Raw genomic sequence first — 22,809 nt, 5'->3', positions numbered from 1 at the left:
CAGATCCTTGAAAAAGGCCCAGGAAGAAGCAACAGCCCTAGCAGAATGAGCTTTGATCTGCCCTTGATGGGCCTACACAAAAGGGGAAATGGAGATAGCAAGTGAAATCCATCTAGAAAACAGCTTGGATAAGACTAAAGAAATCAGACTGATTTGTTTCTTATCAGGGCATGAAAATAGGTTGTCCTTTTTCAAACAGAATCGAAGCTGTCTGAGAACATCTACTAAATGTAGAATTTTCTTTCCATTATTTTGAGCACTGGAGGGAAATGTGACAAAAATTAATGGACTGGATTAAACACAGCGCATTCACAGCTGTAGGCATAAAAGGACTTTATAAAATAAGGAAAGCAGGAAAAGTCACAGGAGCTTCTAACTCAGACTATTTTAGTTGATGTCAATAGTACCAGTAAAATGGTCTACTAAGCGCAGAAATTTAGAGTAGATAGATTTTCTTGAAGGCCTGACGTGAAGGATGCCTTTTGCAAACTGTTTACCCTGAAAAAGTGAAGAGAGAGACAGATACATTGGTAAACAAGGGTATATGGCAGAAAAATAAGCTTTTACAGAAAAAAACATTCACAGCCCTTAAGGCTAAACAACACACCTGATACACTTGTAATAGGTGACTCTATCGTCCCGCTCACCAGGCTGAACAAGGAGAACGTCATGGTGAGCTGCCTGTCGGGCGCTAGGATCCGCCACATAACACAAGCACTCAGGTCACTCCAAGGCAAGTACAAATATGACTCGGTCATTGTCCATGCTGGTATGAATGACCTGAGACGTACCTCCCTGGACTACATGAAAAGAGACATAGAGGAGCTCTCTGAGCATGTAGCCAAGGCCGGTATGACCCTGACCTTGAGTAGCATCTTACCCTCACCAAGAATGATACCACAATATGAAGACAAGATGAACAATTGGCTTAAGTATTGGTGTCATTCAAAGGGGATCCAATGCCTGTCAGCCTGGGACAACATGCTCGACAAGCCACGATGCTTCGCTAGGAACGGCTTGCACCTGTCACCCCTGGGCTTTCGGTTATTGGTAAAGGCTCTTGCTTCCCCCATAGTGCCTTTTTTAGGCAAGGCTCAAAAGACAAACCCACCTCCATAGGTATCACAAGGGATAAGAAAAGTACAGTTTTGTACCTACCATAAATGTAGATGTTCGAAGATCCACATTGCTGCAGTCCTTACACTTGGGTAGTCCGCTGTCCTCGGTCGGCCCGAATATCAAAGTATTAGGACGACGTCGGTCAAGGCGCTTAAGACTGACATCAGGACGTCAGGGTACAAATGCGCATGACCGACGTCATATCCTCAGTCTTTTCTTGCCCCAGATGTCAGAAGACCCTAAAAAGAAAGGTCAAAACCAAAAGACAGCAAAAAACAACCAACCACCCTTGCACTAAGCATATGTACAATATATACAATATCCACAATATTCACAACCCAAACCACACAACCGCCTCTAACTACAGAGGGGAAGGAGGGAGGGTAAATTGGACTGCAGCAATGTGGATCTTCGAACATCTACATTTATGGTAGGTACAAAACTGTACTATGTTCTTCATCTCACATTGCTGCAGTCCTTACACTTGGGTAGAATCCCAAAGCAGAGGTAAGGGAGGATGGCAAACTATAAAGCAGTAGGAGCTGCCAAAATGCCCTGTAAAATTGCAGTGGCAAAACCAGCCCTAGATTTAGAGTAAAGTGGAAGGTGGTAATGCTTAGAGAAAGTATGCACTGAACTCCAAGTAGCTGCCTCCAAAATATCTTTAGTTGCCACCCCTCTTAAAAACGCTGTAGAAGTGGCAGTAGCCCTAGTGGAATGAGGCCTAATCCCAGCTGGAATCTCCTTACCATGATGGGAATAACAGAAAGCAATACAAAACCCAATCCACTTAGAAATAGTTTGTTTTGACACAGGCTTGCCCTGAGAACCCAAAGCAAATGAAACAAATAACTGCTGAGACTGCCTGAACCCTTTAGTTCTGCTCAAATAATATCGCAACTGCCTGTGTATATCCAAAGTGTGCAAAATCTTTTCCCCTTTATTTTGGGGGTTTGCATAAAAAGTAGGCAAATGAATAGTTTGGTTTAAAGCCACACTAGAAACCACTTTAGGCATAAAGGAAGGATTAGTACGCAAAGATACCCTATCCTTATGGAAAATTAAGAAAGGCTCAACCGCCATAAGGGCCTGTAATTCAGAAACCCTTCTCGCAGAGGTAATGGCCAACAAAAAAGCAGTCTTCCATGATAAATATTTCAACTCGGCAGTAGCTGCAGGCTCAAAAGGTTGTAGAGTGAGTTTCTCCAACACAAAATTGAGATCCCAAGCAGGAGTAGGAGCTCTACGGGGGTCTTATATTCTTTGCCCCTCTAAGGAATTGCTTAAACAAAGGATGAGAAAACAATGGTGGGTCACAGTCATAGTGAGCAGAAATTGCTGCAGCATGAACCTTAATAGAAGAGAAGGACAAACCTTTGTCCAGTAACTCAGTAAGATATTGAAGAGCCACACTTAAATTAGGCTTAGAAACATCAAATTCCTTTGCTGTACTCCAAAATAAAAATCTCTTCCATTTATCTGCGTACACTTTCCTTGTACTAGGCCTTCTGGCCTCCAAAATAACATTCAAAACTTGCTGTGGAAGCTGAGACCCTCCAGGGTTTAAAACAGAATATGCCAGGCTGTTAGGTGAAGAGAGTGAAGTTTGACATTGAGTAAATGACTGTTCTCCTGAGACAGCAGGTGTGGAATCAAGGCAAAGGCCATGGAGGCTCCCGTACCAGACTTCTCAGTAATGGGTACCAGTGCTGTCGAGGCCAATCTGGAGCTACTAAAATCATCTTTGGCTTGTCCTGTCTGACCTTCAGGAGTACCTTTGGGAGGAGAGGCAGAGGTGGAAAGGCATACACATGAAGATTGCTCCAATTGAATGAAAGAGCATCCACTTTCCAAGCTGTGGGATGAAACCTTTTTGTGCAAAACTTTGGCAGCTGGTAGTTTAGTGGAAAAGCGAACAGATCTATGTCTGGAGTTCCCCATAACACTGTCAATTTCTGAAATACATGAGGATCCAATTTCCACTGTGGGGATCCATAATTTGTCTGCTCAACACATCTGCTAAGGAGTTCTGTGCTCCGGCAGAAACCTTGCCTGAAGATTTAGCTGTAAACTGAGAGCAGTCTCCCACAAAATCATTGCTTGTCTGCATAGAGGATAAGAATGAGTTCCCCTTGCTTGTTGATGTACCACATGACAGTTGTGTTGTCTGTTAGAACCAACACCTGCCCTGGAAGAAGTAAATCCTTGAAAGCTATTAATGCAAATTGGACTGCTAACATCTCCTTCAAGTTGATATGTAGATGTTGAAGTCTGGCAGGCCACGTGTCTTGTACCCACTTTCCATTTAGATGAGCTCCCAAGCTTTGTCTGAGGCATCTGTCGTTAGAATCTGACTCGCCTCTGGCCGGGTCACAGAGAGTCCCTTGTTTAGGTGACATTCCTGAGCCCACCACAAAAATTCCTTTTGAATGCAAGGTATTATCTGAATGACAGTGTCCATATCTTGGCAGTGCTGTGTCCATACATTTTTGAGATACCATTGTAGCTTCCTCATATGCAGTTTGGCATTGGGAAGCACCAGAATACAAGATGCCATGAACCCAAGGCTTGAAGGACTGTCCTTGCAGTCAGCCTGGACTGATGAGACAATTGATGGAAGTAAAGAGAAAGATTCTTTTGTTTCTCCGGGGTCAAAAAGGCCATCTGGGATGCTGTATTCAGTCTCACACCCAGAAAGCACATGTCCTGAGAGGGTACTAGACTGGACTTTATTTCGTTCACAGAATACCCCAGGCATCTTAGCACTGCTATCACATATTGTAAATGATGAAGAAGTTCGTCCTTTCCTTGGGCCAGAATCAGGCAATCGTCCAAATAAGTATAGATCTGTATTCCTCTTAGCCTGAAGAAAGCTATCACTGGAGCCAGAACCTTCGTGAACACTCTGGGCGCAGTAGATAAGCCAAAGGGCAATGCAGAGAACTGATAATGAGAAGTCCCAGCCGAAACGCAGATACTTCCTGCAACTTAGCCTGATAGGAACATGAAGGTAAGCCTCCTTGAGATCCAGAGTCACCATCCAGTGATCTTTGCCCAGCAGAGGTAAAAGCTGTTGTAACGTCAACATTTTGAACTTGGGAATGTCCAGATAAGTGTTGAGGATAGATAAATCCAAAATTGGTCTCCACGTGTTCCCCTTCTTTGGTACTAGGAACAGGCGAGAATAAAATCCTAGGCCCACTTCTGGCAGAGGGACCGTTGTATGGCCCCTATTTGAAGCAGCAGAGAAATTTGTTTGTGAGCCTCTAGTCTTTGCTGAGGAGGAACGTCCGGCATGCCTTTGAAAGGAGGCAAGGTATGGAAATAAAACTTGTAACCTTGGTGTATGATATCCAATACCCATCTGTCTTGGGTAATCAAACTCCAATTTTCCTTGAAGAGTGCCAACCTTCCTCCCAAAGGTGCTGCCAGGCAAGAAGGATCTGGCAGCTGAAAAGGTAGGTCATTGGGTCTGTTTACGAAAGGACTGGCCCCTGCCCTCACCCGAAGATTGTGCAGGTGAACTCCCTGTTCTAGGTCTGAAGGAGCTCTGAGCTCTGCACCTACCACGTCTAGATCTACCCCTAGACTGTGAATCATAAGAAGGGTACGTCCACCCCTTAGCAGGCCAATTCCTACTAAACTTCGGAGGCTGAACTTGCAAAAATCTTTAACAGCCTGCATAGACTTAGCCTTGTCTTCCATTTTCTTCAAGACTGACTCCACAGGTGAACCAAACAACACATCAGACTGTAAAGGAGCATCCAAAATCCTTGACTTAACATGGTCAGATAAATTCTGATCCCTCAGCCAGGCGTGCCTGCGAAGAACTGACCCAGTGGCAGCCACCCTAGACGAGGCCTGTACAGCATCAAAACCACATTGTAAAGAATGCTTACCCACCTGTTCAGAGACATGTACCAAATCTTGTAATTCTTTACACTCAATGCCTTCTGCCAGAGCATCTACCTTAGACTTCAATTGAGAAAGAAGATAGTTTTGATATTTCAACATGTGAAACTGGCAATTCAAAGCCCTCATAGCTAAGGTGGAAGAAGTATAAACTTTCTTTCCCCATCTATCCAAAGCTCTGGCCTCTTTATCTGGAGGAACCGGATTTTTTACAACAGAGGCCTTGACACCCTTAGGTCCCTGACTAACAGTTCCTGGGTCCGCCCTAGGACTCTTATAAAGATATTTATGAGCCTCAGGCACCCTGTAATACCTATCCGGTTTAACAGGAGCAGGAGGCAAAGAATCAGGATTAAGTGAAGCCTCTGCAAACACATCCTCCACAACATCCAGAACAGGAGGTATAGCCAAAGGCCTATGCTGGGGTAAAAGCAAAAATTCCCTAAGCCTTTTCCTGGAATCAGAGAAGTCCTGACCTTCCCACTTAAAATGTTCCCTCATGGAATGAAGAGTCTCTGAAAAAGAAAAATCCTCTGGAGGAGAAGCAGAAGGAGTAGAATCATCTACATCAGAATCAGAATAAGGAGAATACTCCTGCAAGTCTTCAGCCGAAGACTCTGAAACATCCGAAGCCTGCTCAAACCTCCCCAACTCTGGTTCCACCCTAGGCCTCTTATCAGGAGGGGGCAAAGAACCTCTAATCAAAGTAATTAAATCTTCTGCCATTTTAAGCATGTGCTTATTGGGCACAGATCCTGAAGAACTAGGAGTGACACCAACAGAAGCTAAACCTGGCCTGCCTCTGGGAGAAGCCTTGGAAACAGAAGGAGAGGGCCTAACCACCCTAGGAAGGGAGGGGAGTACAGTAACCTGAGAAGCCCCTTCAGCCTGACCTGCCTCCTGAGAGGCCACATCCTGCAATATCAAAGTCTCCCCCTGGGACTCCAGAGAAGCCTCCGCGGAACCACGGTTCCACTGACGCCTCTAAAGAACCGGCGTCCGCACGGACGACTCTTCTTGCCTGGGTTTAGCTGCTTTGTCTTTGCGCTTCTTCAAGAAGCGGCGCCGGAGCATCCAAAGCCATATTATAATTGCACCGCTTCCAAGACCAACCTGGCACAATCTAACCTTCGCTAATAGTGCGCTTATTGAACCTAGCACAAAAGCGACACCCAACAACGCCGTGCTCAGGCCCCAAACAAGGAATACACAAAGTATGATAGTCCCTATGCGTATCTGTTTCCCACAAGAAATACAGTTATTCACTTTTTCTGACATCCGTAAACCACTGAGGCAAGAAAAAACTAAAATATTCCCCAACGGGGTACTTAGCCAACTTTGACTCGGTCTGAAACTCCGAATTCGAAAAATTTCAGAACGCCGAACGGCACTTGCAACGCTGCTTCTGCATCGGACCATGCGGCAAAAAAGACTGAGGATATGACGTCGGTCATGCGCATTTGTACCCTGACGTCCTGATGTCAGTCTTAAGCGCCTTGACCGACGTCAGCCTAATACTTTGATATTCGGGCCAACCGAGGACAGCGGACTACCCAAGTGTAAGGACTGCAGCAATGTGAGATGAAGAACATCTAAGAGTAATGCTACTCAACGCCAGAAGTCTAAACCTCAAGATGCACGCACTCAAAACTCTCCTTCGCATGGAGAACATCAATATCTGTGCAGTAACAGAAAAGTACAGTTTTGTACCTACCATAAATGTAGATGTCCGATAGGTATGCATCTGCAGTCATCACATATGGGTTTGTCCTGCCTCAGGCAGCCCTTCGGTCGGCCGGATTCCAAAGTCTGGGTCCGGCGTCGGCTGATGTCGCACTTTCCCCAACGTCAGAGCGCCTGGGGTATAAAAGCATCAGCCGACGCCATCTTCCTCAGTTTTTCTTGCCCTAGATGCCAGGTGCCCTCTAAGGAAGGCTAAATTTGGAGAGATGCAAAAAAAAAAAAAAATCCAAACATGCACAGTAATATAAAAACAAATACACCATAATAGATAACCCCAGCTAGCTATAAGATGGGTAAGTACCCAAGAAATACCACAGAGGGGAAGGAGGGAGGGTAAACCTGACTGCAGATGCATACCTATCGGACATCTACATTTATGGTAGGTACAAAACTGTACTATGTCCTTCAAGGATGCATCTGCAGTCATCACATATGGGTAGAATACCATAGCCAATCTGGGGGTGGAGGATCTATGAAAAGGATGGTGTAGCTAAAATGCCCTGCAGGACTGCCGTAGCAAAGCCTGCTCTGGAGCTGGAATATAAAGGTAAATTGTAATGCTTGGAAAATGTATGCACGGAGCTCCATGTAGCAGCTTCTAAAATGTCCTTGGTAGCCACCCCTCTTAAGAAGGCTGTGGAGGTGGCTGTGGCTCTCGTGAAATGAGGTCTAATGTTAGCTGGCACAGTTTTTCCATGAAAGGAGTAACAAAAACAAATGCAATTCCCTATCCATTTTGAAATTGTCTGTTTGGAAATTGCTTTTCCTTGTGCACGAGCAGCATATGCTACCAACAGCTGGTCAGTTTTTCTGTAACTTTTAGTTCTGTCCAAGTAGTAGCGCAACTGTCTGTGTATGTCCAGGGTAAGCAGAAGTTTCTCCCCTTTGTTTTGTGGATTTGGAAAGAAGGTAGGCAAGTGAATAGCTTGGTTTAATGAGACCCTGGATACCACCTTTGGCATAAATGTAGGATTGGTTCTCAATGAGACTCTGTCCTGATGAAAAATAATAAATGACTGTACTGCCATGAGGGCCTGTAACTCAGATATGCTTCTTGCTGAGGTTATGGCCAGAAGGAAGGCAGTCTTCCAAGACAGGAACTGTAGTTCTGCAGTTGCTGCTGGTTCAAAGGGAGGCAGTGTTAGTTTTTCCAACACGAAGTTAAGGTCCCAAGTAGGCAGTGGTGGTTTCCTTGGAGGCTTGATGTTTTTAATTCCTCTTAGAAACTGTCTTAGGAGAGGATGAGAGAAGACAGGTGGATCAGTATTGTACTCTGCTGAAATTGCTGAAGCATGAATTTTAATGGAAGAGTAAGGCAGACCATTGTGGAACATGTCTGCCAAGTATTCCAGGATATGTGCCATGTTCATCACTGTCGCATCTAGGCCCTTTGTTATGTTCCAAATGTGAAATCTTTTCCATTTTGCTGAATATGCCTTTCTTGTGGAAGGCCGGCGAGCTTCCATGATAATTTCCTGCACTCTCTGGGATAGCTTATCCTGGGGAGGAGTCAAGGTATTTTCCAGGCTGTTAGTTGCAAGGTTTTCAGGTTGGAATGCAGAGTTTTGAAATTGTGCTGTGTCAGGAGAAAGTACAGTTGTGTACACCTACCATAAATGTAGATGTTCGAGTGTCTTCACTGTTGCAGTCATAACTGTAGGGTGATCCTGCTGACAGGCAGCCCGAGGTTGGCCAGAATCACAAAGTCTGGGTCCGGCGTCGGCTGCACAAGCTAGTACCCTGACGTCAGTACGCTCTGGTACATAGCCCTCAGCCGACGCCATCTTCTCCAGCCTTTCTTGCCCCAGATGTCAGAAATCCCCAATAAGCAAAAAATGAGTCCCACAAGGAAACACAAACACACCATAAAGTGAAACAAGAGGGGATAGGAGGGAGGGAAACACCGACTGCAACAGTGAAGACACTCGAACATCTACATTTATGGTAGGTGTACACAACTGTACTATGTTCTTCGTGTTTCACTGTTGCAGTCATAACTGTAGGGTGGAATCCCAAAGCAGTGAAGAAAGGGAGGAGGCTAGATAGAAGAAGGGGCAGCAAGAAGGCCCTGCAAAACAGCAGAGGCAAAACCTGCCCTGGTCTTAGAATACAAAGGGAGATTGTAGTGCTTGGAAAAGGTATGCACAGAACTCCAAGTGGCAGCTTCCAAGATATCCTTGGTAGGGACTCCTCTGAGAAAAGCAGTAGAAGTGGCAGCTGCTCTAGTAGAATGACTTCTCACAGTACCTGGTAACTGTTTCCCATGATGAGTGTAACAAAATCTTATTCCATAAGCAATCCATTTGGAAATAGCTTGTTTGGAAATGGCCTTTCCAAGAGAACTGGAGGCAAAAGAAACAAACAATTGGTTAGATTTTCTGAACTCTTTAGTCTTGTCCAAGTAAAATAGTAACTGTCTGTGTATGTCCAATGAATGCAAAATCCTTTCCCCTTTATTTTGAGGATTAGGAAAGAAGGTAGGAAGGTGAATTGTCTGATTTAAAGCAACTTTTGAAATCACCTTAGGCATGAAAGTAGGATTGGTCCTCAAGGATACTCTGTCAAGATGGAAAATTAGGTATGGTTCCACAGCCATAAGAGCTTGCAACTCTGAAACCCTTCTGGTAGAAGTCAATGCTAACAAAAGAACTGTCTTCCAGGATAAAAATTTAATATCAGAAGCCGCAGCAGGCTCAAAAGGAGGCAAAGTGAGTTTTTCCAAAACATAGTTAAGATCCCAGGCAGGGACAGGAGGGGTCCTGGGAGGCCTCAAATTCTTAGCTCCTCTCAAGAATTGTTTCACCAATGGATGAGAAAAAACAGGAGGGTCAGTATTAAAATGAGCAGATATAGCAGAAGCATGAATCTTAATGGAAGAAAAGGAAAGGCCTTTAGACAAAAGGTCTGAAAGGTAAAGCAAAATAGACGAGAGATCAGGCACAAAAGGATTAGAGCCACGGTCCTGCATCCAAATACAAAACCTTTTCCATTTAGAGGCATAGGATTTCCTAGTGCTAGGCCGTCTGGCTTCTAGAAGAACATCCAAAACTTGTTTGGGGAGCTTAGAAGAAATCAAATTTCCTTGAAGAGCCAAGCTGCCAGGCAAAGGGTCTTGAGATGAGGGTGTAGCATCTGACCCTGATGCTGGGACAGAAGAGAAGGGTACAGAGGAAGGATCCAAGGAGGTTCCAAGCACAGATGTTGTAAGGTCGGATACCAAAACTGTCGAGGCCAATTTGGAGCAATCAAGATGATGAACTTGGGCTTGTCCTGTTTTATCTTCAGTAATATCTGGGGAAGAAGAGGAAGAGGAGGGAAGGCATATCCCAAAAGGTTCCTCCAACTGAATGACAGGGCATCCACTTTCCAAGCTGTTTTGTGGAAGGACCTGGTGTAAAAGAGAGGCAGCTGATGATTGAGATGGGATGCAAACAGATCTATCTGGGGACACCCCCAAACTGCAGTTATCCTGTTGAATAAGTTGGTGTCTAGCATCCATTCGTGACGATCCAAAATGTTTCTGCTTAGGCTGTCTGCTAAGAGATTCTGCTTTCCTGGAATAAATTGAGCCTGAAGATGCAGATTCAGACTTAGAGCTATGTCCCATAAAGTCATAGCTAGTCTGAAAAGGGGGTATGAATGTGAGCCCCCCTGCTTGTTTATGTACCACATGACTGTGGTGTTGTCTGTACGAATTAGAAGAGGCCCTGGTTGCAAAAGGGTCTTGAAGGCTAGAAGAGCATTTTGAACTGCCAACATTTCCTTCAGATTGATGTGCCAGTGAAGGTGATTCTTTGTCCAGGTCCCTGCTGGCAATTGTTTAGAAAATGTGCTCCCCAAGCATAATCCGAGGCATCCGTGGTTATGATTTGAGAAGGTTGAGGTAGACGAAAAGGCTTCCCTTCGTTTAAAGCGCACACCCTGGACCACCAAAGGAACTCCTTCTGGAGGCAGGGGATCAGAGGAATCAAAGTGTCCAGATCTTGGTAATGCTGTGACCATACACTTTTCAGGTACCATTGAAGCTTTCTCATATGAAGCCTTGCATTTGGAATTAACAGAATGCATGAAGCCATATAGCCCAGTGCCTGCAGGAATTTCCTTGCAGTGAGCGGAGTTGAGGTTGCCAAGGTTTTGAAAATTGAAGCCAGCTGTATTTGTTTTTCTGGAGTAAGGAAGGCCCTTTGTAAGGTTGTATTTAGGAGGGCTCCCAAAAATATCATTTGTTGAGAAGGAATCAATTGTGACTTTTTTATGTTCACTGAAAATCCCAGGAGGAGGAAGAGACGTTGAACAAAATCCAGATGTTGAAGTAAAAGGTCCTTGCTGTCTGCCTGGATAAGGCAGTCGTCCAAATAGGGGTAAATCTGAATCCCCTGAAGTCTGCAATAAGCCACTACTGGGGCCAGGCACTTAGTGAAAACCCTGGGCAGTAGATAAACCAAAGGGCAGTACAGAGAATTGAAAGTGCCTCGAGCCTGCTTTGAATCTGAGGAATTTCCCATGCTCCTGCCTGATGGGAATGTGTAAGTAGGCCTCCTTTAAATCCAATGTCACCATCCGAAAGGCCCTGGGAGAGTACTGGAAGCAGATGTTGTAGAGTAAGCATTTTGAATTTTGGAATTTCCAAAAAGGTGTTTAACACTGAAAGGTCCACAATAGGTCTCCATGAGTTTTGTTTTCTTGGAACCAGAAATAGTCTTGAGTAAAAGCCTTTTCCCATTTCTGAGAAAGGAACAGGCTCTATGGCTCTCATGGCCAGTAGAGCATCCACTTGATTTAAGGCCTCTGCCCATTGATGTTTTGGCAGATCTGGCCAACCGATAACCCTTGGCAGAGTATGAAAATGGAACTTGTAGCCTCTTAAAATCACGTCCATTACCCATTTGTCCTGGGTAATATGAGTCCAATTTCTGTAAAAAAGAGAAAGCTTTCCTCCGAGAGGGGCATCCAGGTAAGGGGTCCCAAGCCCAACCGAGAGAGTCATTGAGTCTGCTTCCTTTGAGATTGGGATCTGTCTCCCCTTCTAGGTGAAGAAGCAGTCCATTGTCTGGATCTGTAAGAGGCCTGAGCTTGACCATGACCTCTGGAGCGTCTATATCTTCCCCTTTGAGGCCTGTCAAACGTGGGAAAGGACCAATTTTTGGAGGGCCAATTCCTGGAAAATCTAGGAGGCTGAACTTGTAAGAAATCTTTCACAGTCTGCATAGATTTTGCCTTTTCTTCCATCTTTTTAATAACCTCTTCAGCCTTGGATCCAAATAAAACATCATGCTGAACAGGGGCATCTAAAAGTTTAGCCTTAACCTGTTCTGGCAAACTTTGTTCACGAAGCCAGGCATGTCTCCTAATAACAGTACCAGAGGCTGCCCTGCAAGAAGCTTCCAAAGTATCAAAACCACAATGCAAACTATGCTTGTTCACTTGTTCAGTTGCATGCAATACATCCTGCAATTCCTTATCCTCTGCACATGCTGGAAAGGTAGCAAGCTTTTGCTTCAAAACAGACAAAAGAAATTGCTGATACTTAAACATATGAAACTGGCAATTTAAAGCCCTAATAGCAAGGGTAGCAGAAGTATATACCTTTTTACCCCACCTGTCTAAGGCACGAGAATCCTTCTCGGAGGGAATAGGATTTTTGGAAGAAGCAACCTTAGCAGCCTTAGAACCCTGAGAAATAGTTTCAGGATCCGCAGAAGGGTTCTTGAATAAGAATAAATGAGAATCAGGGACCCTGTAAAACCTATCCGGCTTAGAAGGAGCAGGGGGCATGGAATCAGGATTCAAATTAGCCTCAGAAAAGGCATCATCCACAATATCAAGAACAGGAGGAATAGCTAAAGACCTGTGTTGAGGAAGAAGAAGGAATTCCCTAAGCCTCTTCTTAGAAGCAGAATAATCCTGACCTTCCCAATGAAAATGTTCCCTCATCTCATGTAAGGTCTCCCCAAAAGAGAAATCCTCAGACGGAGAAGCAGAGGGCAGGGAATCCTCTGCATCCGAATCCTCATAAGGAGGAAAGGAATATTCCTGATCAGAGGAAGAAACAGAAGATACAGAAGCCTGGTCAGAGGAATCCAAAGGAACATCCTGTCGAGGCCTTTTCTCTGGAGGGGGGAGAGAACCCCTAATCATTGTAAGCAAATCTTCAGCCATCCTTAGCAATTGCTTCTGTGTCTTGGGAGTAGCTTCAGAAGTAGCTGGAGCAGAAACTTTAGGTTTAACTGGAGTATTGGACTTTGCCTTTGTCTTTGAAATGGTGATGTGAGTAGGCCTGAATACCTCCTCAGAAGCCGGTACCTGCACAGTGGTTCCGGACCCATCCAAGGGAGCGACGTCCGAAGGTCCTGCAGCAGATAAAACAATAGGCCTTGATGGCTCCCCATGGGAGTCCGTATCGGCCATCGGTTCAGAAGTGGCGGACGACAAAGGCTGCAAAAGCGCCTCACTGATGACAGCCGAACCGGACGCTGGCTCCAGCTGCGACGAATCCTGTTTGGACCTCGGAGGCCTGTCCTTGTCTTTGCGCTTCTTTTGAATTCCAGTAGAATCCAACGACATTCTATAATTGAAGCGTCTGCCAAAGTAATTTGAAGCCCAGTCGTACCGACGCTTAATAGTGCGAGAATTGAACCTGGCACAGAACCGACAAGAAACGTCGTGGTCAGGGCCTAAGCAAGGTAGACAGTAAGAGTGGAAATCTTTATGAGGTATCTGTTTTCCACACGCCATACAATAATTAACTTTTTCTGACATCGGAGGAACAAGAAAAAGATTCCCCAACGGGGTACTTAGCTTTGAGAAGAGAAGTAAGAACTTCGGACCGACAGCAATCAAAAACGTAGATCGAAAATCGCCAACCAACGACTTGCGAGCTGCTTTCCACCGCACGGCAAGAAAGACTGGAGAAGATGGCGTCGGCTGAGGGCTATGTACCAGAGCGTACTGACGTCAGGGTACTAGCTTGTGCAGCCGACGCCGGACCCAGACTTTGTGATTCTGGCCGACCTTGGGCTGCCTGCCGGCAGGATCACCCTACAGTTATGACTGCAACAGTGAAACACGAAGAACATGTGGCCGTTGAGGAAGAGGCCATGGTTTCGTGCGTGACATGCTCTTTAACAGTGGGTACCAGTGCTGTCTTGGCCAGTCCGGTGCTATCAGAATCACTTTTGGCTGCTCTGTCCTGATCTTCAGTAAGATCTTGGTCATTAATGGGAGAGGTGGAAATGCATACACTGTTAGAGTTCTCCAGCTGAAAGAGAGGGCGTCAACTTTCCATGCTTGTGGGTGATATGTCCTTGAGCAGAATCTCTTCAACTGATGATTGTGGGGGGAGGCAAAAAGATCTATGTCCGGCCTCCCCCATGATTGTATTATCTGTAGAGAGATGTCTGGGTGCAGCATCCATTCGTGTGCATCCATGATATCTCTGCTTAAGCTGTCCGCCAGTATATTGTCTTTCCCTGGCACAAACTGGGATTGCAGCTCTATATTGAGTTTCAAGGAAAGTTCCCGTAGATTCATTGCCAGTCTGCAAAGAGGATAGGAATGGGTGCCTCCTTGCTTGTTTATATAACACATAACTGTGGTGTTGTCTGTCCTTATTAGTAGGTGGCCTTGATGCAGAAAGGGTTTGAAGGCTTCGACTGCATGTATCACTGCCAACATTTCCTTTTGGTTTATGTGCATGCGCAGCTCTTTTTGTGACCATAGACCTTGAATGCATCTGCCCTCCATGTGCGCTCCCCATCCGTGGTCTGAAGCGTCCGTTGTAATGCTTTGGTTGGCTATTGGTTTGCTAAAGGGCAGACCCCTGTTTGACTGGCTTGCTTGAGCCCACCACAAAAATTCCTTTTGAAGACATGGAATGAGCGGTATCAAAGTTTCCAAGCTGTGACTGTGCTGAGTCCATAAACTCCTTAGGTACCATTGTAGTTTCCTCATATGTAGCCTTGCTTGTGGAATCAGAAGGATGCAAGAAGCCATGTAACCTAGGGCCTGCAGGATTTTCCTTGCAGTCAGCTGAGTTTGTCTTGTCAGATTTTTGAAGTAATCTGGTAGTTGACTTTGTTTTTCTTCTGTGAGGAAAGCCATTTGGGTGGTTGTATCTAGATTCGCACCCAGAAAGGTTATTCTTTGGGATGGAACAAGTCTTGATTTGTGAATGTTGACTGTACATCCCAAGGTCTGAAGTAGGTGGATGGCATAATTCAAGTGTTTTACCAAAGTTTGTTGGTTGTCCGCTTGTATTAGGCAGTCCAGATATGGGTATATTTGAATCCCCTGAAGTCTGCAGTGTGCAATTACTGATGCCAGGCATTTCGTGAATACTCTGGGTGCAGTAGATAAGCCAAAGGGCAATGCTGAGAATTGATAATGCTCTGAACCTGCAAGAAATCTGAGGTGTCTTCTGCAACTTTGTCTTATAGGGACATGCAGGTATGCCTCCTTGAAGTCTAGAGTTACCAGCCAAGACCCCTTGCCCAGCATGGGAAGGAGTTGCTGTAGAGTCAGCATTTTGAACTTTGGTACAATGAGATAAGTATTCAGTGCGGACAAGTCGAGAATAGGCCTCCATTGCTTTTATTTTCTTGGAACAAGGAATAGTCTGGAATAAAATCCTTGGCCTTGTTCCGTGAGAGGAACCTTTTCTATAGCTTTCATTTGCATTAAGCTGGAGATTTGTTTCAAAGCCTCTGCCCTTTGATTTGGTGGCAGGTCTGGCATGCCACTTCTTTTTGGTAATGTGTGAAAATGGAACCTGTATCCTTTGTCTATTATTTGTAGTGTCCATTTGTCTCTTGTAATACTGAATCGTCTGAGGCAAGAAAGAGTCCCCAACGGGGTACTTAGCTTTTTGAAGTCTTCGGTAGCTGAATTACAGGAGCTGGCCGACCGGCACTTGTGAACTGCTTCTGCTTCGGGCATCACGAGGCAAGAAAGACTGAGGAAGATGGCGTCGGCTGATGCTTTTATACCCCAGGCGCTCTGATGTCGGGGAAAGTGCGACATCAGCCGACGCCGGACCCAGACTTTGGAATCCGGCCGACCGAAGGGCTGCCTGAGGCAGGACAACCCATATGTGATGACTGCAGATGCATCCTTGAAGGACATCCTGGTTCAAGGCTCCCGAGAGCACCCCAGCACTACCAGGTTATACCTCATACCATGCTTTTCGGCCCCAAAACTTGGACCGAACCACAAAAGGAGGGGGAGTATCAATATTCGTCAAAGATACCCACACCTCCAGGTTGGTGGCACAGCATGAAGCATCAGAGACTATCCATGTGCAACTAACAGTGGGTAAAACTGCCTTCCAGTTTATAGCCTGCTACAGACCACCCTCCCAAACCCAGGAACCCCACTCGGCCTTCCTGAGAACACTGGAAAATATGAATGTCTCTCCAAACACCATTATATTGGGCGACTTCAACTACCCAAACATAGACTGGGAGCATTACTCTAGCTCCAACACCCTAGCCCAAAGGTTCCTAGAATTTATAAACTCAAATGCTATGGAACAATTTGTTACCACTCCCACAAGAGGGGAAAACATACTGGACCTGATCATTACCAACATGGGGACTCTATGCTCCAGACCAGAAGTGTATCCCTCACTGGTAAGATCAGACCACTTCAAACATAAAGTGGAGGGCTTCGCCCCGCACACCCCCCTACCTAAATATAACAACTCCAAGACTGCACTACAGTGGAGAAAACGGCAAAGTAACATTGATGGCCAAGCAATTTCTTTTCCAGGGAAAGAAATCGCTGATGTGAACATTCGCAGTTTAGTCACTTCGCTGATTACATGTCGATGAAGAGGCGTTCAATGGAATGCCTCTTCAAGTACATGATACAGACCCTTGGTTTTCTGCTGCTTCTTTTGTGGGACATCCATGTGGGGGGAAGGACAAAGAACCTGACTTCAGTATGCTCTCTATAATATTGGTCAGGACAGCTATGCGAACAATGGCTTGAAGAATGCTATGCAGGCCTTCAGAAACAATGAGCCTGGGTCTCACCCCCACCCCCCCAACATCCACAATGGACATCTGCATATCCCCAGAGAACGTGCTAGTAGGATCCTTCATGGCCTCCACTGTGGTACCTGCTGAAGAATCGCCTAGTGACTCTGAACATCGGCCTCAGGAGAGACGTCCAGAATTGGAGGAGCAACAGATAACTCAGGCCTAGATTTCTTGGCCTTCTAAAGAACTGGCTCACCTGAAGGGCCTGACGTACTTCCCATGGCATCGCGTGCTACGCGCTTAAGGCACTGGTTCTCTAAATATTGATTCAGGTAGGCTAGACAACTATGCAGGGTCTTGGGGAAAAGGCTTTGCAAATCACACAGAAGGTATGGTCGTGGTTGGGGCCTAGGCAAAAAAAGACACAGATTGGAACCTGCAACTTCGCAGATGAGCAACAATTGGTGAAGACGTTCTGACTGGTGTCAGAAATGTTCTGAGGCTTGGTACATGCCAGTGTCGTTTTACCCAACGTCAGACTAGTTCTATGTGTGACGTCCCATGTACCTCACAGTAGATTTAGGCGTTTGTATACTGGCTAAACGTTCGAGTCAGCCGGTGGCGGACTCCCTCATATTATGAATACTGCAACATATGAGCAAAAGGACATCCTGTTTATCTGTGTATCTGAAGATTGTTTGTAGAAGTTTGCAAGTTTTCTGTTACTCTCATTTTGCCACTACACTTCATGGTTGTTGGTGTTTAGTTTGCTAAAGATGTTTGACATGCTGCTCAATTCCTGATGGAATGCAAAGATCCCCAAGAGTCATGTTTCACTGAAACGCTAACGCCTATGGTTACGCAGCTAATATATAAAGATAGTATGTGTGTGCTCCCCACGTACCACGTGACTACAGTATCATCTGTGGCTACGTGCAAGACTATTGCATTCCAAAATCTGAGTGAATGCTGAATGCTTTCATAGCCAGTATTACTGCTACCATTTATATGGCATCCTCTGTTTGTGGGTCTACTAATGCTACATCTTACATTTTTGCACGTGTATGTCCACTCCAGACTATGTCTACAGCAGAGATAGCTAGAAGTTTGACTACAAAGGTACTAATCAAATGGAATCCCCCACAATGAGTCTAATTTGGGAAGCTCTCATACAGACATTCCTATATGCATGGCAGGACATGAAGAATGTCCTTGCTGTGAGGCAATGTGATGATGAGATATCATGTGACTACTGCAGTAACAAGACTTGTACAAGCATTAATTTCCAGGAGGTAGAAAGACCCTTTTCCCAGGTTGTGACCAGTATGGCTCCCAGAAAGATCTTGGATGTGCTGTGCATTAGATTGGATCTGACAGGCTGAGGAGGAGTTTCACATTTACAGTGTCAGTGGCTCAACACGTGGCAGTCTCGCCCTTAGTGCTGGAAGATCAAAAGACTGTGAGGTTCTACTTTCACATTCGGTATTTGGATTCGTTCTCTAATACTCCCACACTCGGTATTTGGATTCATTCTCCAGTACTCGCAGTGCAGTATATCGCATTGGGGAGGGCTGCATTCTTGAGTATGCTGTCCTTCACATAAGGCATAAAATGAAAGCCCCATATGCCCAATTTGGAGGCAGAATAAGTAAATGTGAAATATCCCACAGCATGCATTAAAAAGAGATAAGCTTGAAGCTCAGAAATACGTCTGGCAGAAGTAATGGCGAATAAAAACAAGGTTTTCCATGACAAATACTTGAGGTCACAAGAAGAGGCTGGTTCAAAAGGTGACATTGTCAGAGCTTGTAGAACTAATGATAAATCCCATGGTTGAATAGGTTCTCTAAAAGGTGGCTTCAGATGATTCACACCTTTTATGAAGGTCTTGTACAATTTATGGGACATAACAGAGGAATCTTGGACACCCTCATGAAAATTAGAAATTGCAGCCAAATGAACTCTAATAATAGAGGCCGATAGACCCAATTGAAAAAGGTCGGCCAGATAGTCTTATATTATCTACACTGGTGCTGAAAAGGGGTCTACTTGTTTATCTTTCAGCCAACAAACAGGTAAATCTTTTCCACTTCCGCATATAAGTAATTCTAGTGGAAGGCTTATGAGAAGCAATGAGAAAATCACATACTGGTAAAGAAAGATCATTCTGCCTTGCAATCAAGGGAATTGGAGTAGCCAAGCTGTTAGCTTCAGGCTGTTCAGGTTGGGATGAATCAGGTTCTGTGGGTGTGAGATCAACTCCGGGGTTAGATAGAGAATCCATGGTCGATCTAGTAGGCGAGACCAAAGGAAGGAGAACCAAATCTGTCGAGGCCAATATGATGCTATTAGGATCACCTTGCTCTTCAACCGACGGGCTTTCTTCAGAAACTGGGGAATGAGGGGAAAGGGTGGAAATGCGTAAGAAGACCAGAGGGCCAATCGTGGACTAGAGCATCCCTGGGTGACTGTCCCGGAGGGGGAATCAGGGCGAAGTAGTTGCTGCATGTGTAGTTGGTCTGGGATGCAAAGAGGTCACAGTAAGGACAGCCCCAGCGGTGGAAGATCTCCGCTGCTATCAAGGGATTCAGGGGCCACTCGTGAGGCTGAAGAATGCACCTGCTGAGACTGTCTGCTATCACGCTGGCACTCCCGGGAATGTGCGTTGCTAGAAGAAAAAGTACAGTTTTGTACCTACCATAAATGTAGATGTCCGAGAGGTATGCATCTTCAGTCCTAACAAATGGGTTGTCCTGGCCTCAGGCAGCCCTTCGGTCGGCCGGATTCCAAAGTCTGGGTCTGGCCTCGGCTGATGTCACACTTCACCCGACGTCATAGCTGCAGTTCAGCGGGTATAAAGGCATCAGCCGACGCCATTTTCCTCAGTGTTTCTTGCCCCAGATGCCAGGTGCCCTCTAGGAAGGCTAAATTTGGATAAATGCAAATGTTTCCAAACAATAGAGAGCAAATAGAAATAAACATGTATATACATATATACAAACAAATACACCATAATAGATTCCCCAGCTAGCTACAAGATGGGCAAATACCCTAGGAGTACCACAGAGGGAAGGAGGGTGGGTAATCCTGACTGCAGATGCATACCTCTCGGACATCTACATTTATGGTAGGTACAAAACTGTACTATGTCCTTCAAGGATGCATCTGCAGTCCTAACAAATGGGTAGAATACCATAGCCAAACTGGGGGAGGAGGCACTAAGGAGGCACTAAGAGTTTATGGTGTAGTTAAGATCCCTTGCAAAACAGCAGTGGCAAAACCTGCTCGGGATCTGGAGTATAAAGGCAGATTATAATGCTTGGCAAATGTATGCACGGAGCTCCAAGTAGCAGCCTCTAAAATGTCTTTGGTAGCCACTCCTCGTAAGAAAGCTGTAGTAGTGGCTGTAGCCCTTGTGGAATGAGGTCTGATGTTTTCTGGAGTTGCCTTTCCATGAAAAGAGTAACAAAATCTAATGCAATTTCCTATCCATTTTGAGATTGCTTGTTTTGAAATTGCTTTTCCTTCCATTCCTGTTGCATATGCTACCAGAAGCTGGTCAGTTTTTCTATTGTTCTTGGTTCTGTCCAGGTAGTAGCAATTGTCTGTGTACATCCAAGGTATGCAGCAATCTTTCCCCCCTGTTCTGTGGGTTGGGGAAGAATGTTGGTAGGTGTATTGCTTGGTTTAATGATACCCTGGAGACCACCTTTGGCATAAAGGTAGGATTCGTTCTCATGGACACTCTATCCTGATGGAAGATAAGGAAGGGCTGTACTGCCACTAATGCCTGTAATTCAGAAACCCTTCTAGCTGAAGTGATTGCAAGCAGGAATGCAGTCTTCCAAGATAGGTACTGTAATTCTGCTGTTGCTGCTGGTTCAAAAGGGGGGAGTGTCAACTTTTCTAACACAAAGTTCAAGTCCCATGTAGGCAATGGTGGTTTCCTTGGTGGCTTTACATTTTTAATTCCTCTGAGAAACTGCCTGAGTAGAGGTTGAGAAAAGACTGGAGGATCCATGTTGTATTCTGCTGAAATTGCTGATGCATGAATCTTAATGGAGGAGTAAGACAGACCATTGTGGAAAAGCTCTGCTAAGTATTCCAGGATGTTAGCTATGTTTGCCAATGATGCATCTACTCCTTTTGTTGCACTCCAAATGAGATATCTTTTTCATTTTGCTGAATAAGTTTTCCTTGTTGAGGGTCTGCGAGCCTCCAAGATAATGTCTTTAACCCTTTGAGATAAATCTGGGTTATTTTTCCTTATGTAATGTTCCAAGCAGCTAGCTGCAGTGTTTTCAAGTTTGGATGCAGGATTTTGAAGTTGTTCTGTGTTAGCAGTAGAGGTAGTAGGGGTAGAGGCCATGTGTGTTCCCGGGACATACTCCTCAGTAGCGGGTACCAATGTTGCCTCGGCCAATCTGGAGCTATCAAGATGATCCTCGGGTGATCTTCTTTGATCTTCAGTAGCACTTTGTGCATCAAAGGAAGAGGTGGGAATGCATATGCTGTCAGGTTTTCCCAACTGAAGGATAGGGAGTCCACCTTCCAAGCAAGTGGGTGGTATGTCCTTGTGCAGAATTTTTCCAATTGGTGGTTGTGTGGGGATGCGAACAGGTCTATTTCTGGCAGTCCCCATTTCCTTGAGATGGTTTTGAAGATGTCTGGATGCAGCATCCATTCGTGGGCATCCATGGTGGTTCTGCTTAAGATGTCTGCTAGTATATTTTCTTTTCCTGGCACAAATATGGCTTGGAGCTGAATGTTGAGGCTCAGGGCCACATTCCAGAGGTCCATTGCCATCCGGCATAGAGGATATGAATGTGTGCCTCCCTGTTTGTTGATATACCACATAACCGTGGTGTTGTCCGTCCTTATCAGCAATTGACCCTGTTGAAGAAGTGGTCTGAATGTCTGAATTGCCTGTTTTACTGCCAGCATCTCTTTTTGATTTATGTGAAGGTTCATCTGGTCTTGAGTCCATAAGCCTTGTATGCACTTGTCCACCATGTGTGCCCCCCAACCGAGGTCTGAGGCGTCCGTGGTGATAGTCTGGTTTGGGTGAGGCCTGTGGAAGGGCAGTCCTTTGTTCAATTGACAGGCCTGGGCCCACCACTGGAATTCTTGCTTCAGGCATGGAATTATTGGAATTTGGGTTTCTAGGCTGTGCTTGTGCTGAGACCATAAATTCCTCAGGTACCATTGCAACTTCCTCATATGTAGTCTGGCATGTGGAATTAGTATTATGCAGGATGCCATGTAACCCAGGGCTTGCAGGATTTTCCTTGCTGTAAGCTGGTTCTGCGTTGTTAATGCCATGAAATAGAGTGGTAGCTGCTTCTGTTTTTCTGCTGTGAGGAATGCCATCTGGTTTGATGTGTCCAGTTTTGCACCCAGGAAGGTTATCCTTTGGGATGGTATCAGCCTTGACATTTTTGTGTTGACTGTGTATCCCAGGGCTTGCAACAGGTGAATAACCTTTTTCAAATCTTGTGTTAATTTGTCTTTGCTGTCCGCTTGTAACAGGCAGTCGTCCAGGTATGGATAAATTTGAATTCCCTGAAGCCTGCAATGAGCAATTACTGATGCCAGGCATTTCGTGAATACTCTGGGCACAGTAGATAAGCCAAAAGGCAATGCTGAGAATTGATAATGCTCTGATCCTGCAAGAAATCCGAGGTATCTTCTGCAATTTGGTCGTATGGGGACGTGCAGGTATGCCTCCTTGAGATCCAGAGCCACCAGCCAAGACTCCTTGCCCAGCATGGGAAGAAGTTGCTGTAGGGTCAGCATTTTGAATTTTGGAACAATGAGATATGTGTTTAGAGCGGACAGGTCGAGGATAGGTCTCCATTGGTTTTCCTTTCTTGGTACTAGGAAAAGCCTTGAATAAAATCATTGTCCTTGTTCCATAGCCGGTACCTTTTCTATAGCTCTCATCCTTAGTAAGTGGTCTATTTGCTGTAGAGCGTTTGTCCTTTGGTTTGGAGATAGGTTTGGCATTCCTCTCTTCCTTGGAAGAGTATGGAAGTGAAACCTGTAGCCCTTGTCTATT

The 22,809-nt window shown here is 45.3% G+C and overlaps 1 protein-coding gene across 1 annotated transcript in view; it reads right to left on the bottom strand.

Annotated features, from left to right (window-relative positions):
* LOC122816730 overlaps window positions 1-22,809 on the bottom strand; it is a 2,226,031-nt gene that overhangs the window by 1,538,916 nt on the left and 664,306 nt on the right. The window lies entirely within an intron of this gene.

The sequence above is a fragment of the Protopterus annectens genome, chromosome 12.part0, assembly GCF_019279795.1.
Source record: "Protopterus annectens isolate FY-2018-M chromosome 12.part0, PAN1.0, whole genome shotgun sequence".
Taxonomy (NCBI): domain Eukaryota; kingdom Metazoa; phylum Chordata; order Ceratodontiformes; family Protopteridae; genus Protopterus; species Protopterus annectens.
Note: the sequence above shows the minus strand (reverse complement) of the source record. Positions and strands in the feature narration are given on the sequence as shown.